Source organism: Marmota marmota, unplaced genomic scaffold (genome assembly GCF_001458135.2).
Source record: "Marmota marmota marmota unplaced genomic scaffold, marMar, whole genome shotgun sequence".
Classification (NCBI taxonomy): domain Eukaryota; kingdom Metazoa; phylum Chordata; class Mammalia; order Rodentia; family Sciuridae; genus Marmota; species Marmota marmota.
In genome coordinates, this window is record NW_026000068.1 from 28,068,861 (window position 1) to 28,092,323 (window position 23,463).

The 23,463-nt window shown below is 35.5% G+C and overlaps 1 long non-coding RNA gene across 1 annotated transcript in view; it reads right to left on the bottom strand.

The window, feature by feature from the left end:
• LOC125620002 overlaps nucleotides 1–23,463 on the bottom strand; it is a 53,760-nt gene that overhangs the window by 17,826 nt on the left and 12,471 nt on the right. Inside the window, exon 2 of the long non-coding RNA XR_007351587.1 lies at nucleotides 10,175–10,298. This is a non-coding gene — a long non-coding RNA (uncharacterized LOC125620002). The remainder of the gene's footprint in view (nucleotides 1–10,174; nucleotides 10,299–23,463) is intronic.

The window sequence follows — 23,463 nt, forward strand, 5'->3', positions numbered from 1 at the left end:
AAATAAAAAAAAAAAAAAAAAAAAAGAAAGAAAGAAAGAAAAGAAATATTTGTAGGTTAATTAAGTACAAAATGCCTTGTCAAGTTAAAGACTATGTAAATAATTGTGTAAGGAAGGAAGAGAAGAAGGGAGGTAAAGAATAAATTTAAAAATTAAGCAGATATGTGAATATTCATTTTTCAAAACAAATGTTTTGATAACAATAATGTTTTAAGTAGTATTTTTGTATCATAAAGTGTTCTTAGAATCAGATCAATAAAAGATAAGTTAAATGTTGCTTTTTTCTTCCCCGGCTCCCAAACTAAATACTTGTTTTTTTAGAAAATAAAATATCAATTGTTCAGTTACTATTTCCATGTTCCACATAACAAAATAATGTTGTGCCTTTCTAAAAACTGAATTGTATGAATTGTCTGTATCATTTTATATGTGTATATAAACACATTTATATAAAGGTTTATTGATTCTGTGACACAGAATAAAAATGAACTTGTGTGATGAAATGAACCCAACATTTTTATTTATTAGAATCTTATTATAGAAAAAGAAAATACAAGCAATGAGCTTACAGTGCATAAATTACTCTTTAGTTGTTAACAACACACACAAAGCTATATCTACTAAAACCAGAATAGCTAAATTTTTTAAAAAATCTGCAACATTTTCTAAATAATACCCATTCATTCTGATTCTAAGAAACAGTTATTTTATATCTCCCAATTAAATAATCCAAATGTTTGGAGTCTTAATGACCAAATAGCCATATAGTGGACTGAATTTTCCAGCCAGATATTTATGCATTATGTACACAAAACCAATGAATTACTGTACTTTTAATAGACCTGGATAAGACCTTGGGAGTTATTATGAACACAAAGATAATGCAGCTGTATATGACCTGGTTGTTATTTCTGAAAATTTTAAGTAAAGGCAAAAAAAAAAAAAAGTAAAGAAGTTTGAAAATTTTTCTAATTTTCAAGGAATAAATATATAAGCACATTTTTGTTCAAAAATTGTCTCCTTTTTAAAGTATATATAGTCACTGAATAGCCCAGAATATGTCTCATATTAGAAAAAATAGACCAATGAGAGGGCATAGTTGGCAAGCCAAAGAAGAGATGGTTGACAGGGCATAAACAGAAAGAATCCCAGAGGCAAGAAATGTGTGGAAAGAGCTAGTCATGGATGAAGGAGTGTGTAGGGAGTACAGGGACTTGGAGAAGACAGAACTGCCCTGAAACCAGACCACATCTAGTTCTCGGTTCTAAAAATCCATACATTCACTTGTCCTGGTGCCCTGAAATTTCAATAGTCTATACATAGCTATTAATATTCTACTTTAAGAAATACAGAAATAAGTATAGTCTGAGTTCCATTCACTGATTTAATTAGACAACTTTTGTCTAAATATCTACCATTAAAGTGTAAGAAAAAACTTTTTTTCAAATGCATGTCCTGGTTGAAACTAAAAGAAAAAAAATGGTTAAGATGCACATTTAAAAAGCTATTTTAATGGAACCCCAGCTACTCACATTGTAATTTTTATACATGTATAGATTTAGACAGGAAAATAAGTAACTGGAGTTAAAGAAACTCATCAGTGTGCCTTTAAGAGAATGTGAGAGATTAGATTTAAAAATAGTTTTGTATAGATGGACTATCTCGGTTAATCCTGTTTTCCAAAATGTGCTGCCATTACACAAGTCACTGTCCACGTTTTCCTCTGTAGAGAGCACTAACAGATGAAAGTTATCTTTTAACAACCAGAGTTGCTGCAAATCCTGCCACCATCAACTTTTACAAAACTAATGCCCCTGGTACTTATCAAAATCTTCCATGTAGATTGTGGACAAAACTTTAATTGTACATAAATAATAAAGAAACACATTGAACACATGATTTAAAATATAATTAGACAAAATTCTATTAGGTTTACAACCCTTAGCAGCTTTTCTTTGAAAGAAAAAATAAACAACTTAAGGCTTTTTTCTTTTTATCTTAAAATCATATCCCTCAACTTACCAACCTAGGGAAATCAGTAGACAATTGAATGCCTTACATAACTCAGGAAGCATAAAGTATGTGGGCTCATGTTCTAGAATGGTACCACAAAAAAATTCTGAGAAGTGTGGCTTATTGTAGTGCTCAATTGTATTAACATAAATAACTTAGTTATAAAAATAATAATAATACTGAACATATTGAACTGATTTTAGTGTAACAGTTTCAAATGTTTTCAGCCAAGGACTCCTGACATTCAACTAAATTTGATAGAATTTTTGTTTCATTTGCCTTTCATACCCCAAGGCCAATGCTTAAAGAAATTCCAGACTGAGGTTCCCTATATCATCCTCATCTGTGTTCCCTAAGACATTTCTTCTATCCTCCCTTCTACCTACATCCCTCATCTACCAAAAGAACTACCCATCTCGTTTTCATTTGCATGACATTTTCAACATGCTATCCTGGAAATCCATTCTAAGGGACCATGTTCTATGTGAAAGTGTTATAATTAGATCCTTCTGGTACATTTGGTAATAAACCCATCTGGATTTGATCCAATATGTACTAGTTTTATACCAAATCTGACCTGTTATGGCTAGAGTTACACTAAGGTTCCATTTCTACATTCTTTCTTATTTAAATTGTGCGCTGTCATCCAAGGATTTTAAACAGCAAACTATGAAAACTAAGTTTACATAAAGGTAACTTAGTTAGAGAGCAACCATCATTATTATTAGGTGTGGCTTTTCAAGGGGACAAGATGACAAAGACAAATAACCAGATTGGGGCTTTCTGCTAATTAGAATAGTAGCTCTCCAACTCTTTGGACCAGTATCCTTTTTTAAACATGACAAGTAACCCTGACACTCACCGGGCCTGTTCCTAATTTCCATTGGCCACTATTACTCCATGATAGCAATGAAATGTAATTCCTTATCAAATTAAATTTGGGAAGAAGGTTAGGGTTAGATATGGATATTCACATCTGATTCACAATATACATCAGAGACTATAGTTAGAATAGAGGACAGAAAATTAGTGGTAAAATTAAGTATTGCAATCCACTATAGAGTTAGATAAACACACAGCAAAGATGAACAATGACAATACTAAATCCGAAAGAACTTTTAAATACAAACCTCTAAGGGTGACAATTGAAAACTATTCCTAAAAGAAAGTATCAAGGCATTCACATAAGCAGCCCTTCTGAGGAGGGAAGTGCCGCTCACATCTCTGAGCTTGCCACACACTCTATGACAGCCAGACTACTCAGTAAAGGAAAACAAAAAAAATCCAGATCCAGGATAATACAAACATTGGCTTATAAACACAAAATCATGGCAACTCTGAGTAAATCACATAATATTTTACTTGGAAGTGGGCTTTAATTGTACACAACAGTGAAATCCTATGGAATTACTTGTCATGCTTCAAAAGAACCAAAAAAAGAATTTGAAATCATTATAACAATTCACAGCCCATCAATGGACAAAGGAACTTAACTTAAAAAAAAAATTTAATTGAGCTCTGAGTGCCTAAAAACTTAAATGTTTTGTATGGTAACCTAAATTTTTGTCAATAATTACATTGAGGATTATGTCAATTACCAAATACTATAATTCACATTTGGCTTCAAATACATACTTGTGTTCAGGATATCACTGGGTCAAGCTGCACCTCCTTGTAATTGTAAGGCTAATGAGAAGCATATTTCATAGACAACTAAAAACAAGTACCTGCTAAGTAAAGGCCAACTAATGTCATTTAAAATCTTGATGACTTCATTTTAGTTTGAATACAGAAAATTCTAGAGAGAACTAAGTCATAACAAGTGGCAAGATAGCTTTGACATTCCAAACTCAAAAGAGGCTGATTGTCATTTAGGTTGTGAGCAGCGATTTAATTTCCTCAAAACAACTTCATCTGTCCATAAAATTAATGATCTTAATTTAAATTTTATTAGTTCTATAGTTTTTATTGACTTCAACTTGTAAAGTGGTCTTTCTTATACATGATTCTATAAAGCTGGTAAGCACACAGAGTTTATACCTATTTTTATGTTTAAACGTGTTTAAGTAATACTATAATAAGAATAATTAAGTCAAAGCTTAGGGTCATTAAGAAACTTTGCTCTTAAAAGGGGCCTACACAATAGTGCCCTAGCTCGGGTGTGGGGAAGCAGCTATTTGGCCTAGCCACAGTTTGTCACAGCTAATCCGATAGAGAACAAAGCCATAAAATGAATGGAACAGGCTGAACCTGGGGAGAAAATGGGCACATCGTGATTGGGAGAGAGATTAAGAGACATTTCTATAGTCAGCTGGGAAGATTATGGTTGGAAACTGCTCCACAAAAAGCTTCCCTATGCCTTTTGAAGTTCTCTAGAATAATACCTCCTGGGAAACTCAGGCGATAGGCACATCCCAGTTCTTGTAAAGAATTCTACAAAGGCCACAAAACTTCTTTCTCAAATTTCCAGAAATACTGCAGTTCATTCATCCTGTCCTCACATCAAATCAAATACCAAGTCCTTTTTATCTGCACACTCTATTGATTTACTCAGAGCCTCCTCACCATTTTTACTATTCCTACCATGGCTGTGAACAAAGACTTCTCCTTTAGGAAACTGAACATAATACTTCCAGTGTTTCTCAAATGCGAACCCTTCCTCCATCTCCATGCATTTTCCTCATTGTTTTATCCTCCTACAGCAAAGTTCAGATCATTTGGTTACCTGGCTCTAAGTGCTGAGAGCCACAGCCAAGTAGGAACATGCATGGCATTTTTGGTTGAAAGGTGACGCCAGCAAGCCATTGAGATGATATGATTATGTTAAGATCTGCATTCAATTGGATATTAGTCCCCTGCTGTCCGCCTCAGCCTTCTACTTTGGAGCTCTAGCAGGACTCTGGGAGAGTTCCCATTGGTTGGGGAAGTACGATGGGAGGGAATTCCAGAGGAGGGATTTCCTGTTGGTGTAGTGTGTCCCGGGAGAGCACCGCGTGTGTGGTTCGGCATATTTCCCTGGAGCGTGCGTGAGTGGCATTGGCAGGAGTTTCAGAAATAAAGTTTGTTTCTGCTTCGGCATCTAAGTCATGAAGCTTCCACACTGTCAACTAAATTAGGTACTCAAGGCAATCATTCTAGTGTTGTTGACCTTCACTCTTTCCAAACTTGCTCCCCAGGGCTTTCTAAGCTTCAACCACAGTAAGTTATTGGGTGTTCACACCTCACTTAATGCCTCTGTGACTTTAAACAAGCTGTTTCCTTACAGGAAATATCCTTTTCTCTTACTCAATGGGTCATAGATTAGGTTTCTTAAGATTCCCAGACTCTAAAATGTACCCCCATGAATTTAATGTGCTCTAGAAATGGCAACTGGGTACCTTAGTCCATTCAAGTTGCAATAACAAAATACCATAATCTGGGTAGTTTATAAAAAATACCCTTTTTTTTTATAGTTCTAGAAGCTGGGAAATCCAAGATCAAGGAGCTAACTGATTCAGTGAAGGGTCCATTTCCTGGCTCGTGGATGGGGCCTTCTAGCTATGCCTTTGCATGGTGCAAGCGGGATCCCTTGTATGAGGATATTGGTCACATTTATTAGGTTTCTGCACTCATGACGTAATCTTCTCCTTAAATATCCTGTTTTTTAATAACATACCCATGAAAGTTGAGATTTCAACATATAAATTCTGAGGGAGATATAAACATTCAAACTATAGCAGAGAATAAATACAAAGAAGCAAGGGAAACAAGATTGTTTGGGCAGAGTTTAAACTTGAACTTGGATAAAACTGGAAAATTTGCAATGATCACGCTGAAAAATCTGAGCTGAGAAGATCTTTAGAGGTGTCCCCAATCCAGGAAAGGCAGCCAGACAGGTCATTGTACGTTATCTCCACTAGAAAATGGGACATAACTTTTGGCAAATCATCTTTCTTCGACTTGAAGTAATATTGAAGGATGTAGTCAGCTATGTATAGTCAGAAGCAACAATAAGGCAAGTTTTAAAAACAGAACTGCACAACTCAGTACAGGCACTTCAGCCCATTTCTTGTGGCACTCAGAACCACTTACTTTATAGAAATAGATTCACTCCCTCTGGGAAAAACTCCAGAATTCCAGTTGATCTATATCCCTGGGGCCATTCAGAATAGGAAGTTAGTGGTACAAAGTATAGCCCAAGACTACAGCTGATATTAATTATTTTTTCTCCACTACCCATTTTATAAAATTCCCTAATCTAACACCTCTGCTGATTCAGGTAGGTTACAATGTAAGGGAAGCCAAACACAATCCTGAAGAGTCTGGTCCCCTGGTCTCTATAAACTTCTCAGACCCTGGCTGCTTCATCAAATTTTGTAGAAGATTGCCAAGAAATACGGGTGCCTGCTCCGTTCTCCTTTGCCTCCTCTACCTCGTCCTGCTTATAAAGTTCAATCAACATACTAGGATGGCTACATTCTCCTTGCCTATTGATCTTTTAGTAAAAAATTCCAATCTGACTAGGTGGGACTCATCATGTAAAGTTTAATGGAATTCACAAGATATTCCCTGGAGCAAGTGTTCCACATCTTAGAACATACAGAGCTTGGAGTTACAGGTTACATCAGATGATTGTGAGGTCACTTCCATCTCTAACCTGGATTATCAGACTCATTTATTCTACCTTTTGGACATATACTACCTTATATCAGTCACTTATTTAATGAATATTGTATTCCAAAAGATGGACCTATACACATAGACTACTTGCAAATTGTCACCTCAGTTGGGCTAGAGAACAAAGTCTGTGCTTTTGACAGACTATTCAGCCAACAACTGTGAGCCAACAACTGGTGCATTATGTGATAGGACCAATGTGTCCCATGATCATATGCCAGCTGTTACATTTCCATTGCTATAAGTTAATTCAAGAAAATGTTAGGTACCATTATATATTGACTGATCAAACACTCTTCAGGTAGTGTATCTGAATGAGGCTTTCTGCAAGCTGAAAGTGAAAACCCATACACATGAATATATCAAGGTTTCAGCCAAAATTAACCACTCTTCTTTCCAGAGTAAAAAGAATCCTGCTAGCGGTTGGTCTCTTCAACAACTGGTGACATGTCAGGGACTTGTCATTGATTTATATCGCTGATGTGTTAGACTTTAAATAGCAACATCAACTAGATAAGTCTTGCTAAGTACTTACAGGTTGGTGCTTCATCCTCTTCACCAAGAATACTCAGATCATGAACTCATTTAGCCAACTCTAGCATAGAAGATGACTTGTTCAAGATGTCAACTGGATGAGTAATGCTATTTATTTGGTTGTTTAGTAGGTTTTTCATAGTGAACGTCTCTGGTAGAAATTAACATGCAGTGCAAGAATTTCTACGTTTTATGCCCACTTCCAAGAATTCCATTAATAATATATGCCTCTTCTTTAGAGGCTATTCTCAATCATGCTTTCTTTCTCCTTTCAAGCCACCTACCCAATGAGTTGAGCCATTTGACCTCTCTACAAACCCATATGTATTCTTAGCATGGGCTACTTATCTTTCCACACAAAGTGTTAGACTAACAAAAACGAACTTTCATAGAAGAATTTGCCCATTGGTGGGTCTCTGGTACACTTGTGTCCACATGTCAGGCAAACTCACAAATGAAACATGTAATGTTTTTATTCATTCATCACCTGGTCATAAGAGGCAAGGAGGCTTCATGTAGCCATAGGTGTGAGCTAAGGAAAAGGTACCAACAAAACAGTGATAGACAGCATGGGGTCATAAGCAAACTCTTCAAGCTTTATAACTTGTAGGCTCTACTCATAGCCTATTTCATTCCAGATAATCCACTTGCATCTTATGATGGTTTGTGACTGGACCTTCAAAACCCCTTTGATTCATAAAGTTTTCTAGATTCTATCTTGCAATGGACCCAGGAACACTTGATGTTTCATTACTATATTATCCATGATTACTAATAATCTGTAGCACAGTAGTGCATGAGGAGTTAATTTGAATGTGTATAATTCCATTCTGCTGATGGCATCACTATTTCCCAATCTCTGCAGCTCTGTGTTGCAAACATTCTCAGCATAAAAAGGGGGTTACCAATCCCCAATACCTATAATATCTTAGAGTATTACATAGTCCACATGGCACAGCTATTTGAATTGCAGTCTGGATTGACAAGAGCATATTCCTTAAAGGTAGCGGGCTTCTGTGTTACCCAGTAAGTATGTTGGAACATTAATCAAAAATGTGGAATAAGATGCCTCCAGTGTTCAAAGTGTGCCAAGCACTATATTTGCCTTCTAATGGTAGTAGAATGAAATACAATATGTGTGATTTACTTTGGAAAGGACGTCCTTGCATTTTCTGGAACTCTAATAATATTGTTGATAATCAGATCTATTAATATTTTGAGGGTTTATCTCCAATCCTTGAAGGACATTAATGTGCTTGCCACTTTTTGTTCATCTTGTCAATTAGCATAATGCTCTCAATATGGTAGTACAATTTTATATTAGGTGACATGTATAAATGTTCTGAGTCTCTTCTAATTAAATTTTGATAGCACCAGATATGGAGCAAGATGATACATATATACTCTTGTCCACCTTTAAGAATTCAATATACTCATGGTTCTCCTTCTTGATGAGATAGAAAAAGAGTATATGCTCAAAGCCAGTGGTACTATACCATGTGCTAGAGGTCATGTTAATATTTCTAACAAAAAGAACATACTTGGCATACCAGCTTCAATTGTTGTTACTTCTTGATCGAGTATACAGAAGTCTACTGTCATCTTCTAAATTGCACCTGTGTTTCCATAGAAACTATGGAGATGAACTAGACAGGAAATATTGTGACAACATTCATACATCTTTGATATTTTAATAGTGTCACTAACATCTGCCCTTTTTCCAGGTTGTGATATTGGTTTTCTTTTACTATCTTGGTAGAGTTTTGAGGAAACAATTCAGAAACTTCTTTTTGACCTTGCTTGTGATAACTCTTATCCCTGGCATTACCAACTACAAAGTTTGTCTCTTCTTAGACCTCATACACTCCCAGTCTAACAGGTAGCCTGAATATCAAGATCAACTGATACTCTATGTACAACAGTCTTCAAAAATATTTGGGCAATACCCCCTTTTCACTGTACAATGACCACAGTTACCTTAGAGGGAAGAACTGTAGTATTTGTTACTGTATTTATTTGCTATATTGTTACAAGTCTTACTTCCTAGGATGTTTTCGTTAGTCAATAATGATTCCAGTTGAAAACAGACTCAATTATAGAAATAGTACAAGGGATATACTTTATTTATGGCTGGTGCCCTTCACCTTCAATTTTGTTTTTTAGAAAATGTATATAAGCAATACCCTACTGGCTCCCCATTTTCCTTGAAGTAACATATCTATTAATAATCTCCAGTGTTCAGAGTTCTGTTCCCCTTTTACCAGGTGCAACACCCTGCCTTATTTATTGTTATGATTTGATCCTATGTAATTGTCTACAGGCAAGTGGGAATGTTAGGGTAAATACAGAAAAATGTTTACTCTATTATGTATACTCTATACATGTATACTCTATTGTGAAGCAGAGATCTCTGAAACATCTTTAAGCAGTAACCTCTAACTGACATGGGTAGGATACTTCTACAGACCCAGAGAATTCATGGAATCTAAGAATTCAAGAATTTGACATATAAACTCGGAAGTCTTTGCCCCATTTCTCACCTTGATATAGAAGGGTTGCAAATATGGAGTATTCAGCTTCCTCAGAAGATTTGCTACTCATACAGTTAAACCCTGGGATGACCTCAGTTGCTCCTGTGTTTAACCAGAGGAGATGGGAGTTTTTTATGTTGCCAGTAGGCTCTCTGGCTTTCACACTTAGCTTATAATTGGTGATAACTCTCCATCTTCCATTGGTTTCATTCAATGTATACATTTCCCCCAACAGACATCCAAGGCCATCACACTTAAAACTCCATTTTTTTTAATTTTAGAATTACAATTTTCTTCAAACCTCTCAAACACCTGAGACATTGCACCCACTAGCAAATTTCCTTCCACCAGTATATGATTGCAAGTTCAATTTACCACTGGCAAAAACTTTAATGACTAACTTGCTACAGCATGGCAAGAGTTATCTATACTCCACTCACCACTAGTGATGGAATCCTTGTAGTCAGATGGCTGGTCCAACTCCAAAATTCCATTTTATGGTCTTCTTCCTAGTACTACTTGCAGGGCCAACTGATTGATGTTGGATTCTCCAAGAAATGGACCCTATGATTTGTATGTAAAAGTTTATCAGGCAGTGTTGTTGGGAGTAACTGTGAAGTAGCAAAAGGAGCAGGACTGGACAAGGAAATGTAGGATTGAAATACAACATAAGTGTGAGAGAAGGGCGGAATAGGGAAAGGTTAGTCAATGGGTAAAAGTTATAGGTAAATAAGAGAAATAATTTTTGGTGTACTATTGCACAACAGGTTGATTATAGAGTATGATCATGTACCATATATTCCAAAAATCAAGAAGAAAACACTTTGATTGTTTTTACCACAAATATTAAATGCTTGAGGAAATAAATATTACACAATATATACATGTATCCAAACAACACATAGTATCCCATAAATATTCATAATTTCAAATATTAATGAAAAAAACACATAAAACCAAAAAGTGGAAATAATCCAAATGTCCATTAACTGATAAATGGATAAATAAAATATGATATATCCATACAATTGGCTAAAAAGTAATGAAATACCCTCAAGTGCTGCCTACCTACCAGTGATGGTCTGTCTGCATGTATGAAAGTAGTCCCATAGATTACAAATTAGCCAAATAAAAAAGGTACATATGACCTTTGTTTATCCCATTGGACACTCCAAAATTGAGATAATGGTTGAGCAATGACCTCAATTAAGGCTCACAGGCCAGATCTTTGTATTGCCACATTACTTAGTCCCTGGGTAAGGGTGATACATAGGAAGAGGCATAAACTGGGCCATGGTATATTCCTTTCAATCAAAAGCAATTACTGAAGCTCTCAGTACCTAATGCTTACAAGACCTCCAAAAATGAATGCCTCACTCATATTCAAAGGGAGTGTCTTAAAAAGAGATTTGGTGGTACAACACAGCATTTGCCACATTGTCTCTTAAAGTCCTTCTTCTAAGCAGTGAATATTCTTATTTTCCTTCTAATGTCCTTCTGAACTTTGCTGTAACATTCTCATAACACATTTTACCTTCTACTATCTTGATATATAACTCTAATCTTTCCTTTTATATTTAAAATTCCTTGGATGCTGATATTGTGTCTGATTTATCTTTGAGTTCCTTTCTAAGTCTATTTCTGTACCTTCTCATTGTGCAATCAATATTTGTTTTATCTTGAAAACTTCTATTCATCTTCAGATCTCAGCTTGCAAATCCTTTAAGAAACCTTCCCTAACCTCCCAGACTCAAGAAGGTTTTGGATGTTCACTACACCTTGTACTTGTCTATTATTACATTAGTTCCAATTATACTTAATTTGTCACCGAAATAGTTTTTAATAGGCTACTGCTGCTAAGAATGAAAATTCATGAAAACAAAACCTAGCTTTCCTTTGCTCAATATTTTATCTACAGAAATTAGCCCAATACCCAGTATATAACTGGTTGTTAAATAAATAGTTGTTGAATGAAAAGATGGATGAATTAATACATGAAGATGAGAATTCACTTCAGAATGAAAATCACTTGGGAACAAATGGAAATTAACAGTCATTCACCCAGGAGCCTGAATTAGTTCAGTAGTTTGCTTTCCTCCTAAGATGTTGCCAGGACCTATAGTGCCAAAGGACAGAATTGATGAGGAAATAGAAGAATCCAAGTATTTCAGGTATCCTGATTGCTGGACAGATCCTAGTGAAAGTCTCTGGAGAGGCTGGCCAACAGGAAGACAACATGAGGACCTTCAACCTCTAGGTTTTAAGGTAAAGAGGCCATTCCCCATGAACGACAAACATAGAAAGTAAAATTTAGTGTTGAAATCAAATTTTTATCATATTTTCTGTTTAACTCAATCCCTCACCAATAATGAGAGACTGTATTTGAGTCATCAAGACCCTTTTAGCTAAGCCACATCACTTTTCTTTCAGAAAACAGGACCAAGAAGGGCAATGGTCCTGCAGGATTTTGTTGTCAAGTTCTGTGATGGAATAGCACTATAGGAAGTAAGGATCACAGTATTCTAATTCCCAGCCTCTTCAGGAATTTTCTTTCAGGGTTGGCTTATTATGGATACATAGGTTTATATATGGATAAATATATGTATTCTATGTGTCAATATAAAATATCTGTTACTTCATTTTATTATTATTTTAACTTCTTGTTGTAGACATTGGGCTGGGTATCAGATTATATATATTCAAAAGCTGTTTAAACCACTTAATGAGCTATCTTGGAGAAATAACATGGCAACCTCAGTTTCCTCATTCTTTGGGGGTGGAGGGTAACCAGGGATTGAATTCAGGGGCACTCGACCACTGAACCACATCCCCAGCCCCATTTTGTATTTTATTTAGAGATAGGATCTCACTGAGTTGCTTAGCAACTTGCCATTGCTGAGGCTGGCTTTGAACTCGCTATCCTCCTGCCTCAGCCTCCTGAGCAACTGGAATTACAGGTGTGCACCATCTTGCCCAACTTCCTCTTGAAAGCAAATCTTTTGATTGTAGGAAAAACTACATCAGAACTATTGTAAGAGACAAAGTAAGAACTCAATACTTTGTGTTTAGTAAATAATCACCTCCATGATTATCTATATTGGTAATAGATTTCCAAATTATATTGGAATAGCTTTTGGATATTTATTAATAGGATTATGCAATTTTGTTGTTAACACTTTATTAGAGGCAAGTGAAAAAATACCATCATTCCCTAAATTATTGCCTTAAGTAATTATTGTGCTTTAGAAGGAAGTACGTAGTATTTGTAGGGTACTGGCACAGGCATTGATCTAGTAACTGCCTACTTGCTGATGGTTGAGATGCATGGAGATTAGGTCAGAAAATTTTGGGGGAAATTTTAATTGTTGTGAAGCCAGGTCATCATTAAATATCACTGCCAGTGCCTCCTTTATTACATTATGCACTGAAATTTAGTAAAATAAATAGCAGGTTTCTCTGGGTCTAACTATCTATTTTGACTGTTGGGACTAAGAAAATAATACCCAAGGTGAAGGTCTTAGTTACAGTCTAAGAAGCAAAGTTTTCCTCTAACTTTCTCCTCCCCTCTATCTCTTTTTCCTCCCTTTCTCCCCTGAGGCAAATCATAGAAACTAGAATTTCTCTACCCAAAAGCAGGACATAGAAACCAGAACTTCTTTTCCCCAAAGCAAGCCATAAACCTAAAAATATTACTCTAATTTTCCCCCACCTTTCTGTGTAGGGATTGGCCATAAAGAAATTAAAACCCTCATTCCACAAAGGTCCTGCCCTACAATCAGGAGGAAAAAGTACTACACCAGAGAGGTCAAGAAGGACCTGAGCAGACAGGCCTTGCTGGGTCCCCCAACTTGGTCACTTCACAGTAGATCAAACCTTCCTTGTTCAATCATGTGACTACACAGCTAACCCCTGATTCAGTGATTCTGAGCATAAACAAAGGTATCATTCCAGATATTTGATCTTCATTCTGAAGTCTCTATGTCATGTAAGACAATGGCCAAATAAATGCATTATATTTTTTTCTTGATAGCTTATCTTTGGTCATAGGTGTGACATCCATGACCCTTTATAATGCATATAAAAGAGATCAGCTGCTTTTCATCCCCTGTGAGACCTCGGTTTAGTTTTTTCATAGTAAGATATAATCTTTATGTTTTACATCCCTTATTAGAAAATTAGGGAATGTTTAGCGTTAGCAAGTCTATTAATTTTCTGCTAAAGGAATCTTCTGTGTAGATTTGCGGCCACACAGAGACTTTGCCTTTCTGTCAAGATGACTGATTCTAAAGTGGAGAAGGGCATCAGAAAATTTCTCTTCTAGCCCCAGCTCTCTGAGTGGCAATATGAGTCTGAGCATGCCACCTGGCAATCTAAGACTGTGTTCTTACTTACAAAATTAGGAATTTCAATTGACATTTCTTTGAGCCCCTACTACAATCAAAAAATTATGCAGGAGACAGAGAGTGGTTCCAGGAAGGCTCTTGATGACAGCATAGAACATCATACCAGCGTGTCATTTCTGGAATATTAGGATACTACTCTCCACTCTCCATCCATTTTCTGTTTCTCCTCCTTCCTTTTATTCCTTATGTGCCAACATGTTTTATCTCCTATTCAAATAAAAACTCCTAGCATCTTAGAGGCTGAATTAAGATGTCTTTATTCTTTGTACCACTTATTGTCACATTTTGTATTTAGGAAAGCAGTTACACATAGTAGGTGCTAGACAAAATGTTATGTATAACAGCATTAATAGCTATTATCAAAGAAGGGATCAGGTAAATGTTATTACAAAAGATTTAAAATTTACTCTAAGTAACTAGTGCTTATTTAGCTTCTAATGTGTTATCTCAGAAGGGAGCCCCATTAGGCAACTAAATATCACCATTTTGAATACAAAAGATTCAGAGTAACTGGAAGCTATGGTTTTAGATATGGTTTCATTAATATATTTGAAGTTTGGTCCTAGTGTGACAGTGTTAAGAAGTAGTGGGACCTGAAGAGCTGGGGTCTAGTGACACATGGTTAGGTTCTTTGTGGGTGCTATCCTCAGAAGTGATTAAGGTAATTGCCATGGGTTCCTGTGATCATTGTCAAGAGACAGTTTTATAAAAAGAGTGGGATGGGTCCCCCCACACACACACACAAACACACACTCAGGCTTCCTCTCTTGCCATGTGAGCTCTCTCTTGCACAAATGCTTCTGCCATCGTACCACTGCCATGATGTGATGAAGCCAATAAGGCCCTCGCTAGAACTGGTGCCACATATACTTTTGTTATTTTAAAAGCATGTATGTCAAATTATGATAACCTCCTCAAAATGCTCCAGAAACTTCCCATTTCATTCAAACCAAAAATCATGACCCTTGCCAGGTATGGTAACACACGCCTTTAATCCCAGCAACTCTGGAAGATGAGACAGGAGGATTGCAAGTTGGAGGCCAGCCTCAATAATTTAGCAAGATCCTGTCTCAAAAGAGCTGAAAAGATAGCTCAGTGATAAAAACACCAGTTCAATCCCCAGCACCAAAAACTAAAATAAAGTAAAATCCACAACCCTTTCCACATGATCCTGGTAGCTGCCACTCGGACCTCAGTCACTGCCTGTCTTTCTCTCTCACTTATCTAATTCCATTCCAACCATACCCTCTCCCTGCTACTTGTTAAAGCCACCAGAATCCAACTTAAGAGCTCCTCTACTGACATTCCATAGGAGTAGGAATTTCTTTTAATCTCTCAATTCATTCTGGTCACAGTTCAAATGTCATCTCAGAAAATTACTTGTTTAGCCATCCTTTCGGAAATAACAGCCTCCTTTACTCTTTATCCAGTTTTTTTTCCCCCCTTATTGCTTGTTTGTAGCCAACATTTAAATAACTATCAAGGTCATCAAAAACAAGGAATATCTGGGAAACAGAGCCAAGAATTGCCTAAGGACACATGACAACTAATTGTAATACCATATCATAGATGGGCTCCTTGGACTGAAAAGGACATTGGGGAAAAAAAATGGGAAAAATGAATGTGAGGAAATTTGGCTAATTCTCAATTTTCTGTAAAAATTTAAAACAAAAAGTTTACTATGTCTGAGTGTGTGTATATATATATATGTGTGTGTGTGTGTATCATTTGATAATCATCCATTTCCCTAGAAACCCTTGCTCACTGTTTTATCAACAGTCTTAAAGCAATGCCTGACACCTAACAGACATTTTATAAATATTTGCCTAATTAATTAATTGTGTCATTTATACTTCTCCAGAACCCTAAATGGATTCCAAAATTTTAAGAAACATTTGCTAGGTTATAGAAAAAGCAGGGATGAGCTGGATGTGTAGTTCAAAGGTAGAGTGCTTGCCTAGCATGCTCAAGTTCCTGGGTTCCATCCCCACTTTTGGAAAAACAAAAAGAAAAAAAATAAATAAAGATAGATCAAGGATATAAACCACAATTCAAACTCAGTTCAATCTATTTCAAGAGTGCATTAAATCACCATTTAAGACCAAAACTAAAAAGGAATTTGGATTTCTGAACTATACTTAGTATACCATACTACCTATAGTACAGTAAGGAATCTTGGTTTTAAGCAAGGATAGTAGTAAAATGGCTATTTAAGTGAAAATGAATTAAGAATGGCAAAGACAGTGATGGAAAGGACAATTTAATAATTATAACAATGATACCAATAAAAAGAAATGAGACCTAAGCAAAGGGGTAATGGGAATGGAAAGAAATAGAAAAAAATAGATGTATATAAAAGATACTTTGGTCTTAGATCATATGAAATTGATCATTGATTCAAGTATTAAGCAAGAAAGAAAAAACAGACTGAACTGAGGTTATGAATCTAGATGACTAAAAGAATATTAATACCATTAATTGAAATGAGGAATAGCAATTTTTCTTTGACCTTTATATATATATATGTGTGTGTGTGTGTGTGTGTGTGTGTGTGTACATATATGTGCATGCTTATTTTATTTGTAAGTGGCAAAGGAAATATAAATATAGAAAATATAAAATCCTTTGAAAAACTTAAAAACATTAGCAGGGTATAAATTATTTTTTAAATGAATTTTATTTACAGTTTTTCCAAGTGAAATATCTGTAACAGAAGGTTATATTTGGCCATCTAAGTTAATGCCTAGCTTTATCTGACAGCATTATCGATGGTCTTTCTTGTTTTTGATGTCTCAGGTACAAAAGCTTAATAATAAAAAATAATAATAATCCCCGTACAAAACATACTGAGACCTCTGCTCTCCATATCAGTCTTGGGGTTATTAAATGATAATTATTACTATGAGTTAATATCCATCCAATACTAACAAACATACAGCCTACAGAACAAATGAAAGGTGTTACCCTGGAGCAAAGTAATTTTTTTATGATCAATAGCCTATCATTAGCATAATGTTTATTTTATGCATTTGCAGGCATTATATCACCTGAATTGTGGTTTATAAATATTAACCTATTGATCTTTGCTGCTCTTCCATACGCTACAGGAGTTTCTGATAAACATCATCTTTCCCTTTTTTGTAGGTGAAGGACAAAACAATTAAGCAAACTTCTAGTTATTTGATGATTGGACATGGTGGTAGAAAGCTCTGAATCCAAGGTTGTTTAACCACATGAATTCCTCAAGCTTTCCTAGAGGTTTACATTCCAGCTTACCCATAAATTCCAAACTGATAATATGGCCTATTTTAAAGTAAAATGTAGAGTGAGTACAATAACATAACATACATATTTTTATCCAGCACTGTGACTTGTGGCTTACAAATGCTTTATAAATTATCGAATACTATGCTGTAAATGGACTTGGTTTATTTCACAAAAATCTACGACCATTTATTTTCTTGTCTATTTTCTTTTTCAAGTTTTAGCTGAAGCAATTTATTAGGCAAGATTTCCTGGATTCTTCTTTGGAAACATATCTTTTTATTCTTTTGGGAGTTCATTACATTGGTTACCAATCTGATTTCATTTAGGTAGTGAAGACCAGCTCTTTGAATGAGCACAATAATATACCCTTAAAAATAATAAGAGAATATACTTAGGGGTGTCCAAGAAATCCATTATTTTTCTTAAACATTTTTTTCACTCCATTTGTATGGATTTCCTGATAGAAAGCTTTATTAAATCCATTATTTCTTCAATTCATTTTGCTAAAGTAAACCTGACACAGGCTGAAGACTAGGACCAGCATTAGAATTATATTTAATGAAAATCTGGAACACAAAAGCACTTCAATTATTCATGTTTCCTGATATGTACTGAAAATGGGTGCACATATGTGTGTTCCTTTGATAGGGTTCAAATTAGCAATGAGCTTTTAAAAACACAATCCCTAGTAGCTTCAACAAATGTCTTTTAACCAGCTTATCTTGAGCAAAACAGAGACTTTAAATCAAACTTCTATTTCATCTATTTCTTTCTTTATTACTGAAACGAATAAAGTAATTTTTCATGGAAACTTAAATGCTTATCAAAATTGGGAAGCAATAAGTACAACAATAAAACCATTTGTTAGAAGCTTCATATATTATTTTATATTATTATGATTGGCGTGACAACATTTGTCTTGTCATAGGGAATTACACGGATTTCTTAAGCTGCAAACTGAAGCATAAGTCATGTGTGTACAAAGTGAAGGACTGAAAATTATGTCTAGTTGAACTCTCTGAAATTTGTTCATGAGAAGAAACTTTAGAACTGGGAACCAATGACCCTCATTTCACCACTTGCAACACAGAAAAGATTCTCAGTAATAAGTTCGACAAATCCACATTCAGTTCCATATGGTCATTTATCCTCCCTACGTCTTTGAAAGTAAAATATTGTAAAGGCAGCATTTGAGTTTTTGGTGACAAATTACTTTTCTCAATGGAATCAAAGGCTGTGGCCATCTGCAATGAAATAGATGAGCCACAGCTGGCTTTCATAATAATCAATCCTGATTGCAGGACTGTGGCACTTCTGGATTGATTGTGAGGACCTGCTGTGACAAACAATACTGACCAATTCAGTCATGTTGACAACAAGTTATTTCTCATGTTTAGATACAGACTCTACCTTGTGTCATTAGAGGGAAGGAAAGTTGGAACTCATCCAAAATACGTGATCAATAGTAGAAAATTTTCTGAAAATTCAGAAAATCCTTAAACTATATTTAGAGAACTAAACTAACCTCCATGGTATGTCAATACCAAAGCTACATCTATAGTGTATCAGTAAAATATATAATCAAATTTGTGAGGGATTTCTATAATTGCCTCTTTTATCTACACATGCACCCTAAAGGAAGCAGGCTTTCCCCAATTTGCACAATGTGATTTGAAGACCTTGACTCCATCTTTTCTCTGTGTCTCCAGGGAGAACTCATTCTACCAGGAATCAATACCTGTTGAAAATGCAGGCAGGCCTTCGCGTGGTAGAGGTTTAGGACTACGGCCCAAGACGACAAAATTTGTCTTTTTGGAATGTAGAATTAGAATCTAAGACACTAAATCAGTTAGCTATGGAAAACTAAGGCTAAAAATTATATAATTCCCATGTCTGGGAGGCTGATAAAGAATAAAAATGAGTGACAGAAAAGAACCAATAATGAAGACTGACATGTTGAATGCTTACTCTAAACCAGCATCATTCGTTATTTATTCATTTATTATTGTTATTTTTTTTTTGGTACTGCAGATTGAAATCAGGGGCACCCAACCACTGAGCCACATCCCAGCCCTATTTTGTATTTTACTTAGAGACAGGGTCTCACTGAGTTGCTAAACTTCTCTCTTTTGCTGTGACTGGCTTTGAACTTGCAATCCTCCTGTCTCAGACTCCTGAGCCCCTGGGATAACAGGCATGCGCCACCGCACCTGGCCACTATTTATTTTAAACCTCACATCACGATTATCATTATCAGGTACTATTATTATCCTTGTATAACTGATGAAAAATCTAAAATTTGAAGAGATAGATTAAGTTATTCCCATCATAGATGTGAAATGGAGACAGAACTCAAGCTCAGTTCTGTTGGACTCCTCTTGACTCCTTAGCTATAGAGCTGGACATCTACATAGAAGGTGCAGAAGAAAAGAGAAGGAAAGAAGTAGATGTGACCTCACCCTATTGCTTTAAGAGTGAACTTTCAACTAACTTCTGAGCTACAATTTCCTTTGGTCTAAATATTTGCCCATCTCAGTCCTGGGATTCTCCTGAACTTCTACCGTGTCTCTAGATGTGTGTATTGGACACAGTAAAAACGGAGCTGTTGAGATAATTTAAGAAAAGTTACTCTTTGTCTTCATTTCTTCAGACAGTTCTTTCAATGTTTGATAATTCACTTTGACTTCAGATTTAACTTCAGTGTTATTGTGATTTTCTGAATAGGTAATGCACCAATACCTAGTGATTGTGAGTAAATATGAAATTTAGGTTCTTTTTTTCAGCGATTTTCTACTTTTCAATTTATAAGGAACACCCAAGACTAAATCAGATAATGTTTATTTATCATTAGTAATGACCATATTTGAATATACATCTACTTCTTTCTTCTAGAATCACTTTCATTAGTGAGATTTTAAATCTGTCTTAAATAACAAGGTCACTAATGCCTTCAGCCCATTATAATGCTTCATTCCCATAAATATCCTGTATTTGTGGACAGCAGAGCTACTAACTAAACGTATTCTAAGAATGAGGCATTGGTGGATTTGTACTCATCCTTCTTCTCTAAGACCCAAATCAAATAGGGAAAGATGAAGACCAAGATGACTCAGATAGCCTCAAATTTCAGAAGAATGCTACTTTCTTATGTAGAAGTGATATTCAAAGGAGAATTTAAATTCTGCATTATTTCATAGGTTATGTTATTTGTGCATTTTGATGCTCTGGATTTTATTGTCCCGGGCTTTGTTTGAGAATGGGAATTCAACATCAGATTTGCACTTCAGCTGAAGCTCCAGTTCTCCAATGGTCCTTCCCCAGTGGCATGTCTCAGTCTGGACAGGGCTCCTATACTGTTTGGGCATTTGTCTGCATTTGTTTGTTCCATGTTTCTCAAGTAGACAGTACAATCAGGGTTTCTTTTTCAGAGAGTTGGCTACTGCTACGTTTGGCAGTAGTTAACTGTTTAAGCAAATCTAGGATACTGGAACAGAAATTTAAAATGTATAATGAGGCACAGAAATAGTTCCTTTTCATTTTCGATTACTTTCATAATGCTTCATCATCATTCTCCTTAAAATTGTTTCTCTTTGTTTTTAAAGGGATGTGGAAAGAAAAGGTTATTTATTGTAAAAATATAAAGACTCATTATTTATTCTCTTTTATGTTGTCACAAATTCTGTGTTATTATACACAAATTGTTGAAAAGATTTGCAGATAATCTTGTCTCAATTGCCTTAAACTTATTCCGCTGTATTTTTCTTTTAGAGTAATGCCCTCACTATAATGGAATTTCAAATATATTAACAGATATTACCATTGATCTTTCTTTATGTTAAATAACTATGAAATCTATATGTTTCATTTTTATAAATAAAATATGTAAATGCCATTTAAATATATATGCATTTATATTTTATGTGATTCTGTTCACTTTTATAGCATATTTTTAAGGATTAATGGATCTATTTTCTATTTCTTCAGATTGTAGAGCTTTTTCCAGTGTAAAAAAAAAAGCTACTTTTCTAATGTTATATAAATCTAATATAAATTATACATTGAATATACATGTAATGTAATGGTAAATATGATATTCTCTTTTTTTTTTTAGAATTTTGTCCACGTTTCCAAAGGTTAAGATCAATAGGCACTAGAACATCTGTGCAGGACATTTTAAAAATTGTTAAAATGTTGTAGTAACTATACCTTGAGGTATATAAGAGTAAGTCAAGAAATTCATAAAAAAGGGATTTTTAAAGGTAGTTTCAGATGGAACCAAATAAAGGAAATTTTTTATGCTATTCTAAATGCCTGACATGAGTTTTCTGGATTTGATAGCAATCTAAAGGAAAGTGCATGGCTTGGTGGAGCTGGCAGAGAACAGCCTTCAGAGAGAGATGGTTGCTCTCCTACCGGAGGTTGAGGTCAGGAGGAGGGTGGTTAGGACAAGAATAAAAGAACTTTCCTCCAGGGCAAGTAGAGATGCCTAGGGCTGCTAATCTTCAATTAATTTAAGGACATAAAGGGAAATCCAGAAAGAAAATGAAGTTGTATCTATACATGCAAAAGCTGATGGGGAATTCTTAGCATTCAGAGCTTAGTAACAGTCCAGCAGACATTCCCCAGATGGAAGATTTCTGAAGATTCCACAAAACTTCCCCATAAGAGAATCATTAATATTTGTACATCTACTATACACAGGGAACACCTCTTGCAATTTAGAATGGCACTTGAAGAGCCCAGGACAAAACAATGAGATGGGGTGGCAGAGATGAGAAATGAAATGTAAGTCAGGAAAAGGGTGAATGAGCCAGCCAGGTCCTCCTCCTTATTGCAGCTCACTCAACTGAGCCAGGCCAGAGAGTGGTTCTGGAAGCTATTTAAATAAAACTGATAATGAAACTCTGATAGTAAACTAAATTAGGTAGAAAGAGATGATGTTATATGAAGAAAATAGCCTGACCTATAAGGAAATATGCAAAAGAATTCATATTAGATCAAGGAAAAACAATTCTTTTAAACAAAGTATGTTTAAAAGAAAATAATAATAAAAGTGTTTATTATTTAAAATCCTACAAAGTCCATTTCCCTCAGTATACACATATGTTGGATTGTCTAATCAGGATTAAACAAAGTTTTTATGCTTATAAAATAATACACACACACATATAAAGAAAATGAGTCTAATGAAGTAATACTGCATATTTGCTTCAAATGTTTTCAGAAATTTTAAAATGTATGGTTGCACTAAATATTATAAAGATACAACAGAATAAGGGGACTAGAGTGACGGAGTGCTATCAGGTACAGCAATCTGTTACAAGCTTCCACTTATAGAGATATCTGTTAAAACTGATGGCATGCATGTTCTATTTAAAGAAAGATTATTTCATGCAGAGGGTGCAACAAGAATAAAGACCTGAGACTGGGATATGATGGTTGTATTCAAGGACCAAAGAGGAAACCAAGGGGCTGGAATGACTGGAAGCAGGAGAAGGTGGAAGAGGTATGCTCAGAGAACAACCTTGCAAGTAGACCTCATGGGCTCTGCAGGAGCTTTGCATTCCACTCTGAGAGAGTAGGGAAGGTATCAGAGGGTTCTAAGCATAGGAGCGTGATCGGATGCACATTCCTAAAGGCTCACTTTCATGTTTTGTTTATTAATTACTGTGTATATTTTTAAGTCGGGCAGGTCATGCCAACACTTTCCTGTTGCCATGGCTCACTCTACTTATTTCATTGTCTAATACCAGGCCTGCTTTACCCATTCACTTTGCCTTCCAAGCCCCTGACAGCACTTGAGTTTGCATCCTCTATTGCAGGCTCTTACAATTCCCACACAACGGGGAAACACTCTTAAATAGAAGCTCAAGTTGCTACCCTTCATGTTTTCTTTTTTCTTTGATCCATCAGGTCTCCTCAGACATGGCTTTGTTCACACTGTGAATTACAAATCCGTTCTAAGACCTCCTGGTCTTCTGGGATTTGCTATGCCATTCAGAAGAGTTTAGACCCAAGAAACTAAGTGCTCCAGAGATCTTGAGCTTGTTGCCAATGAG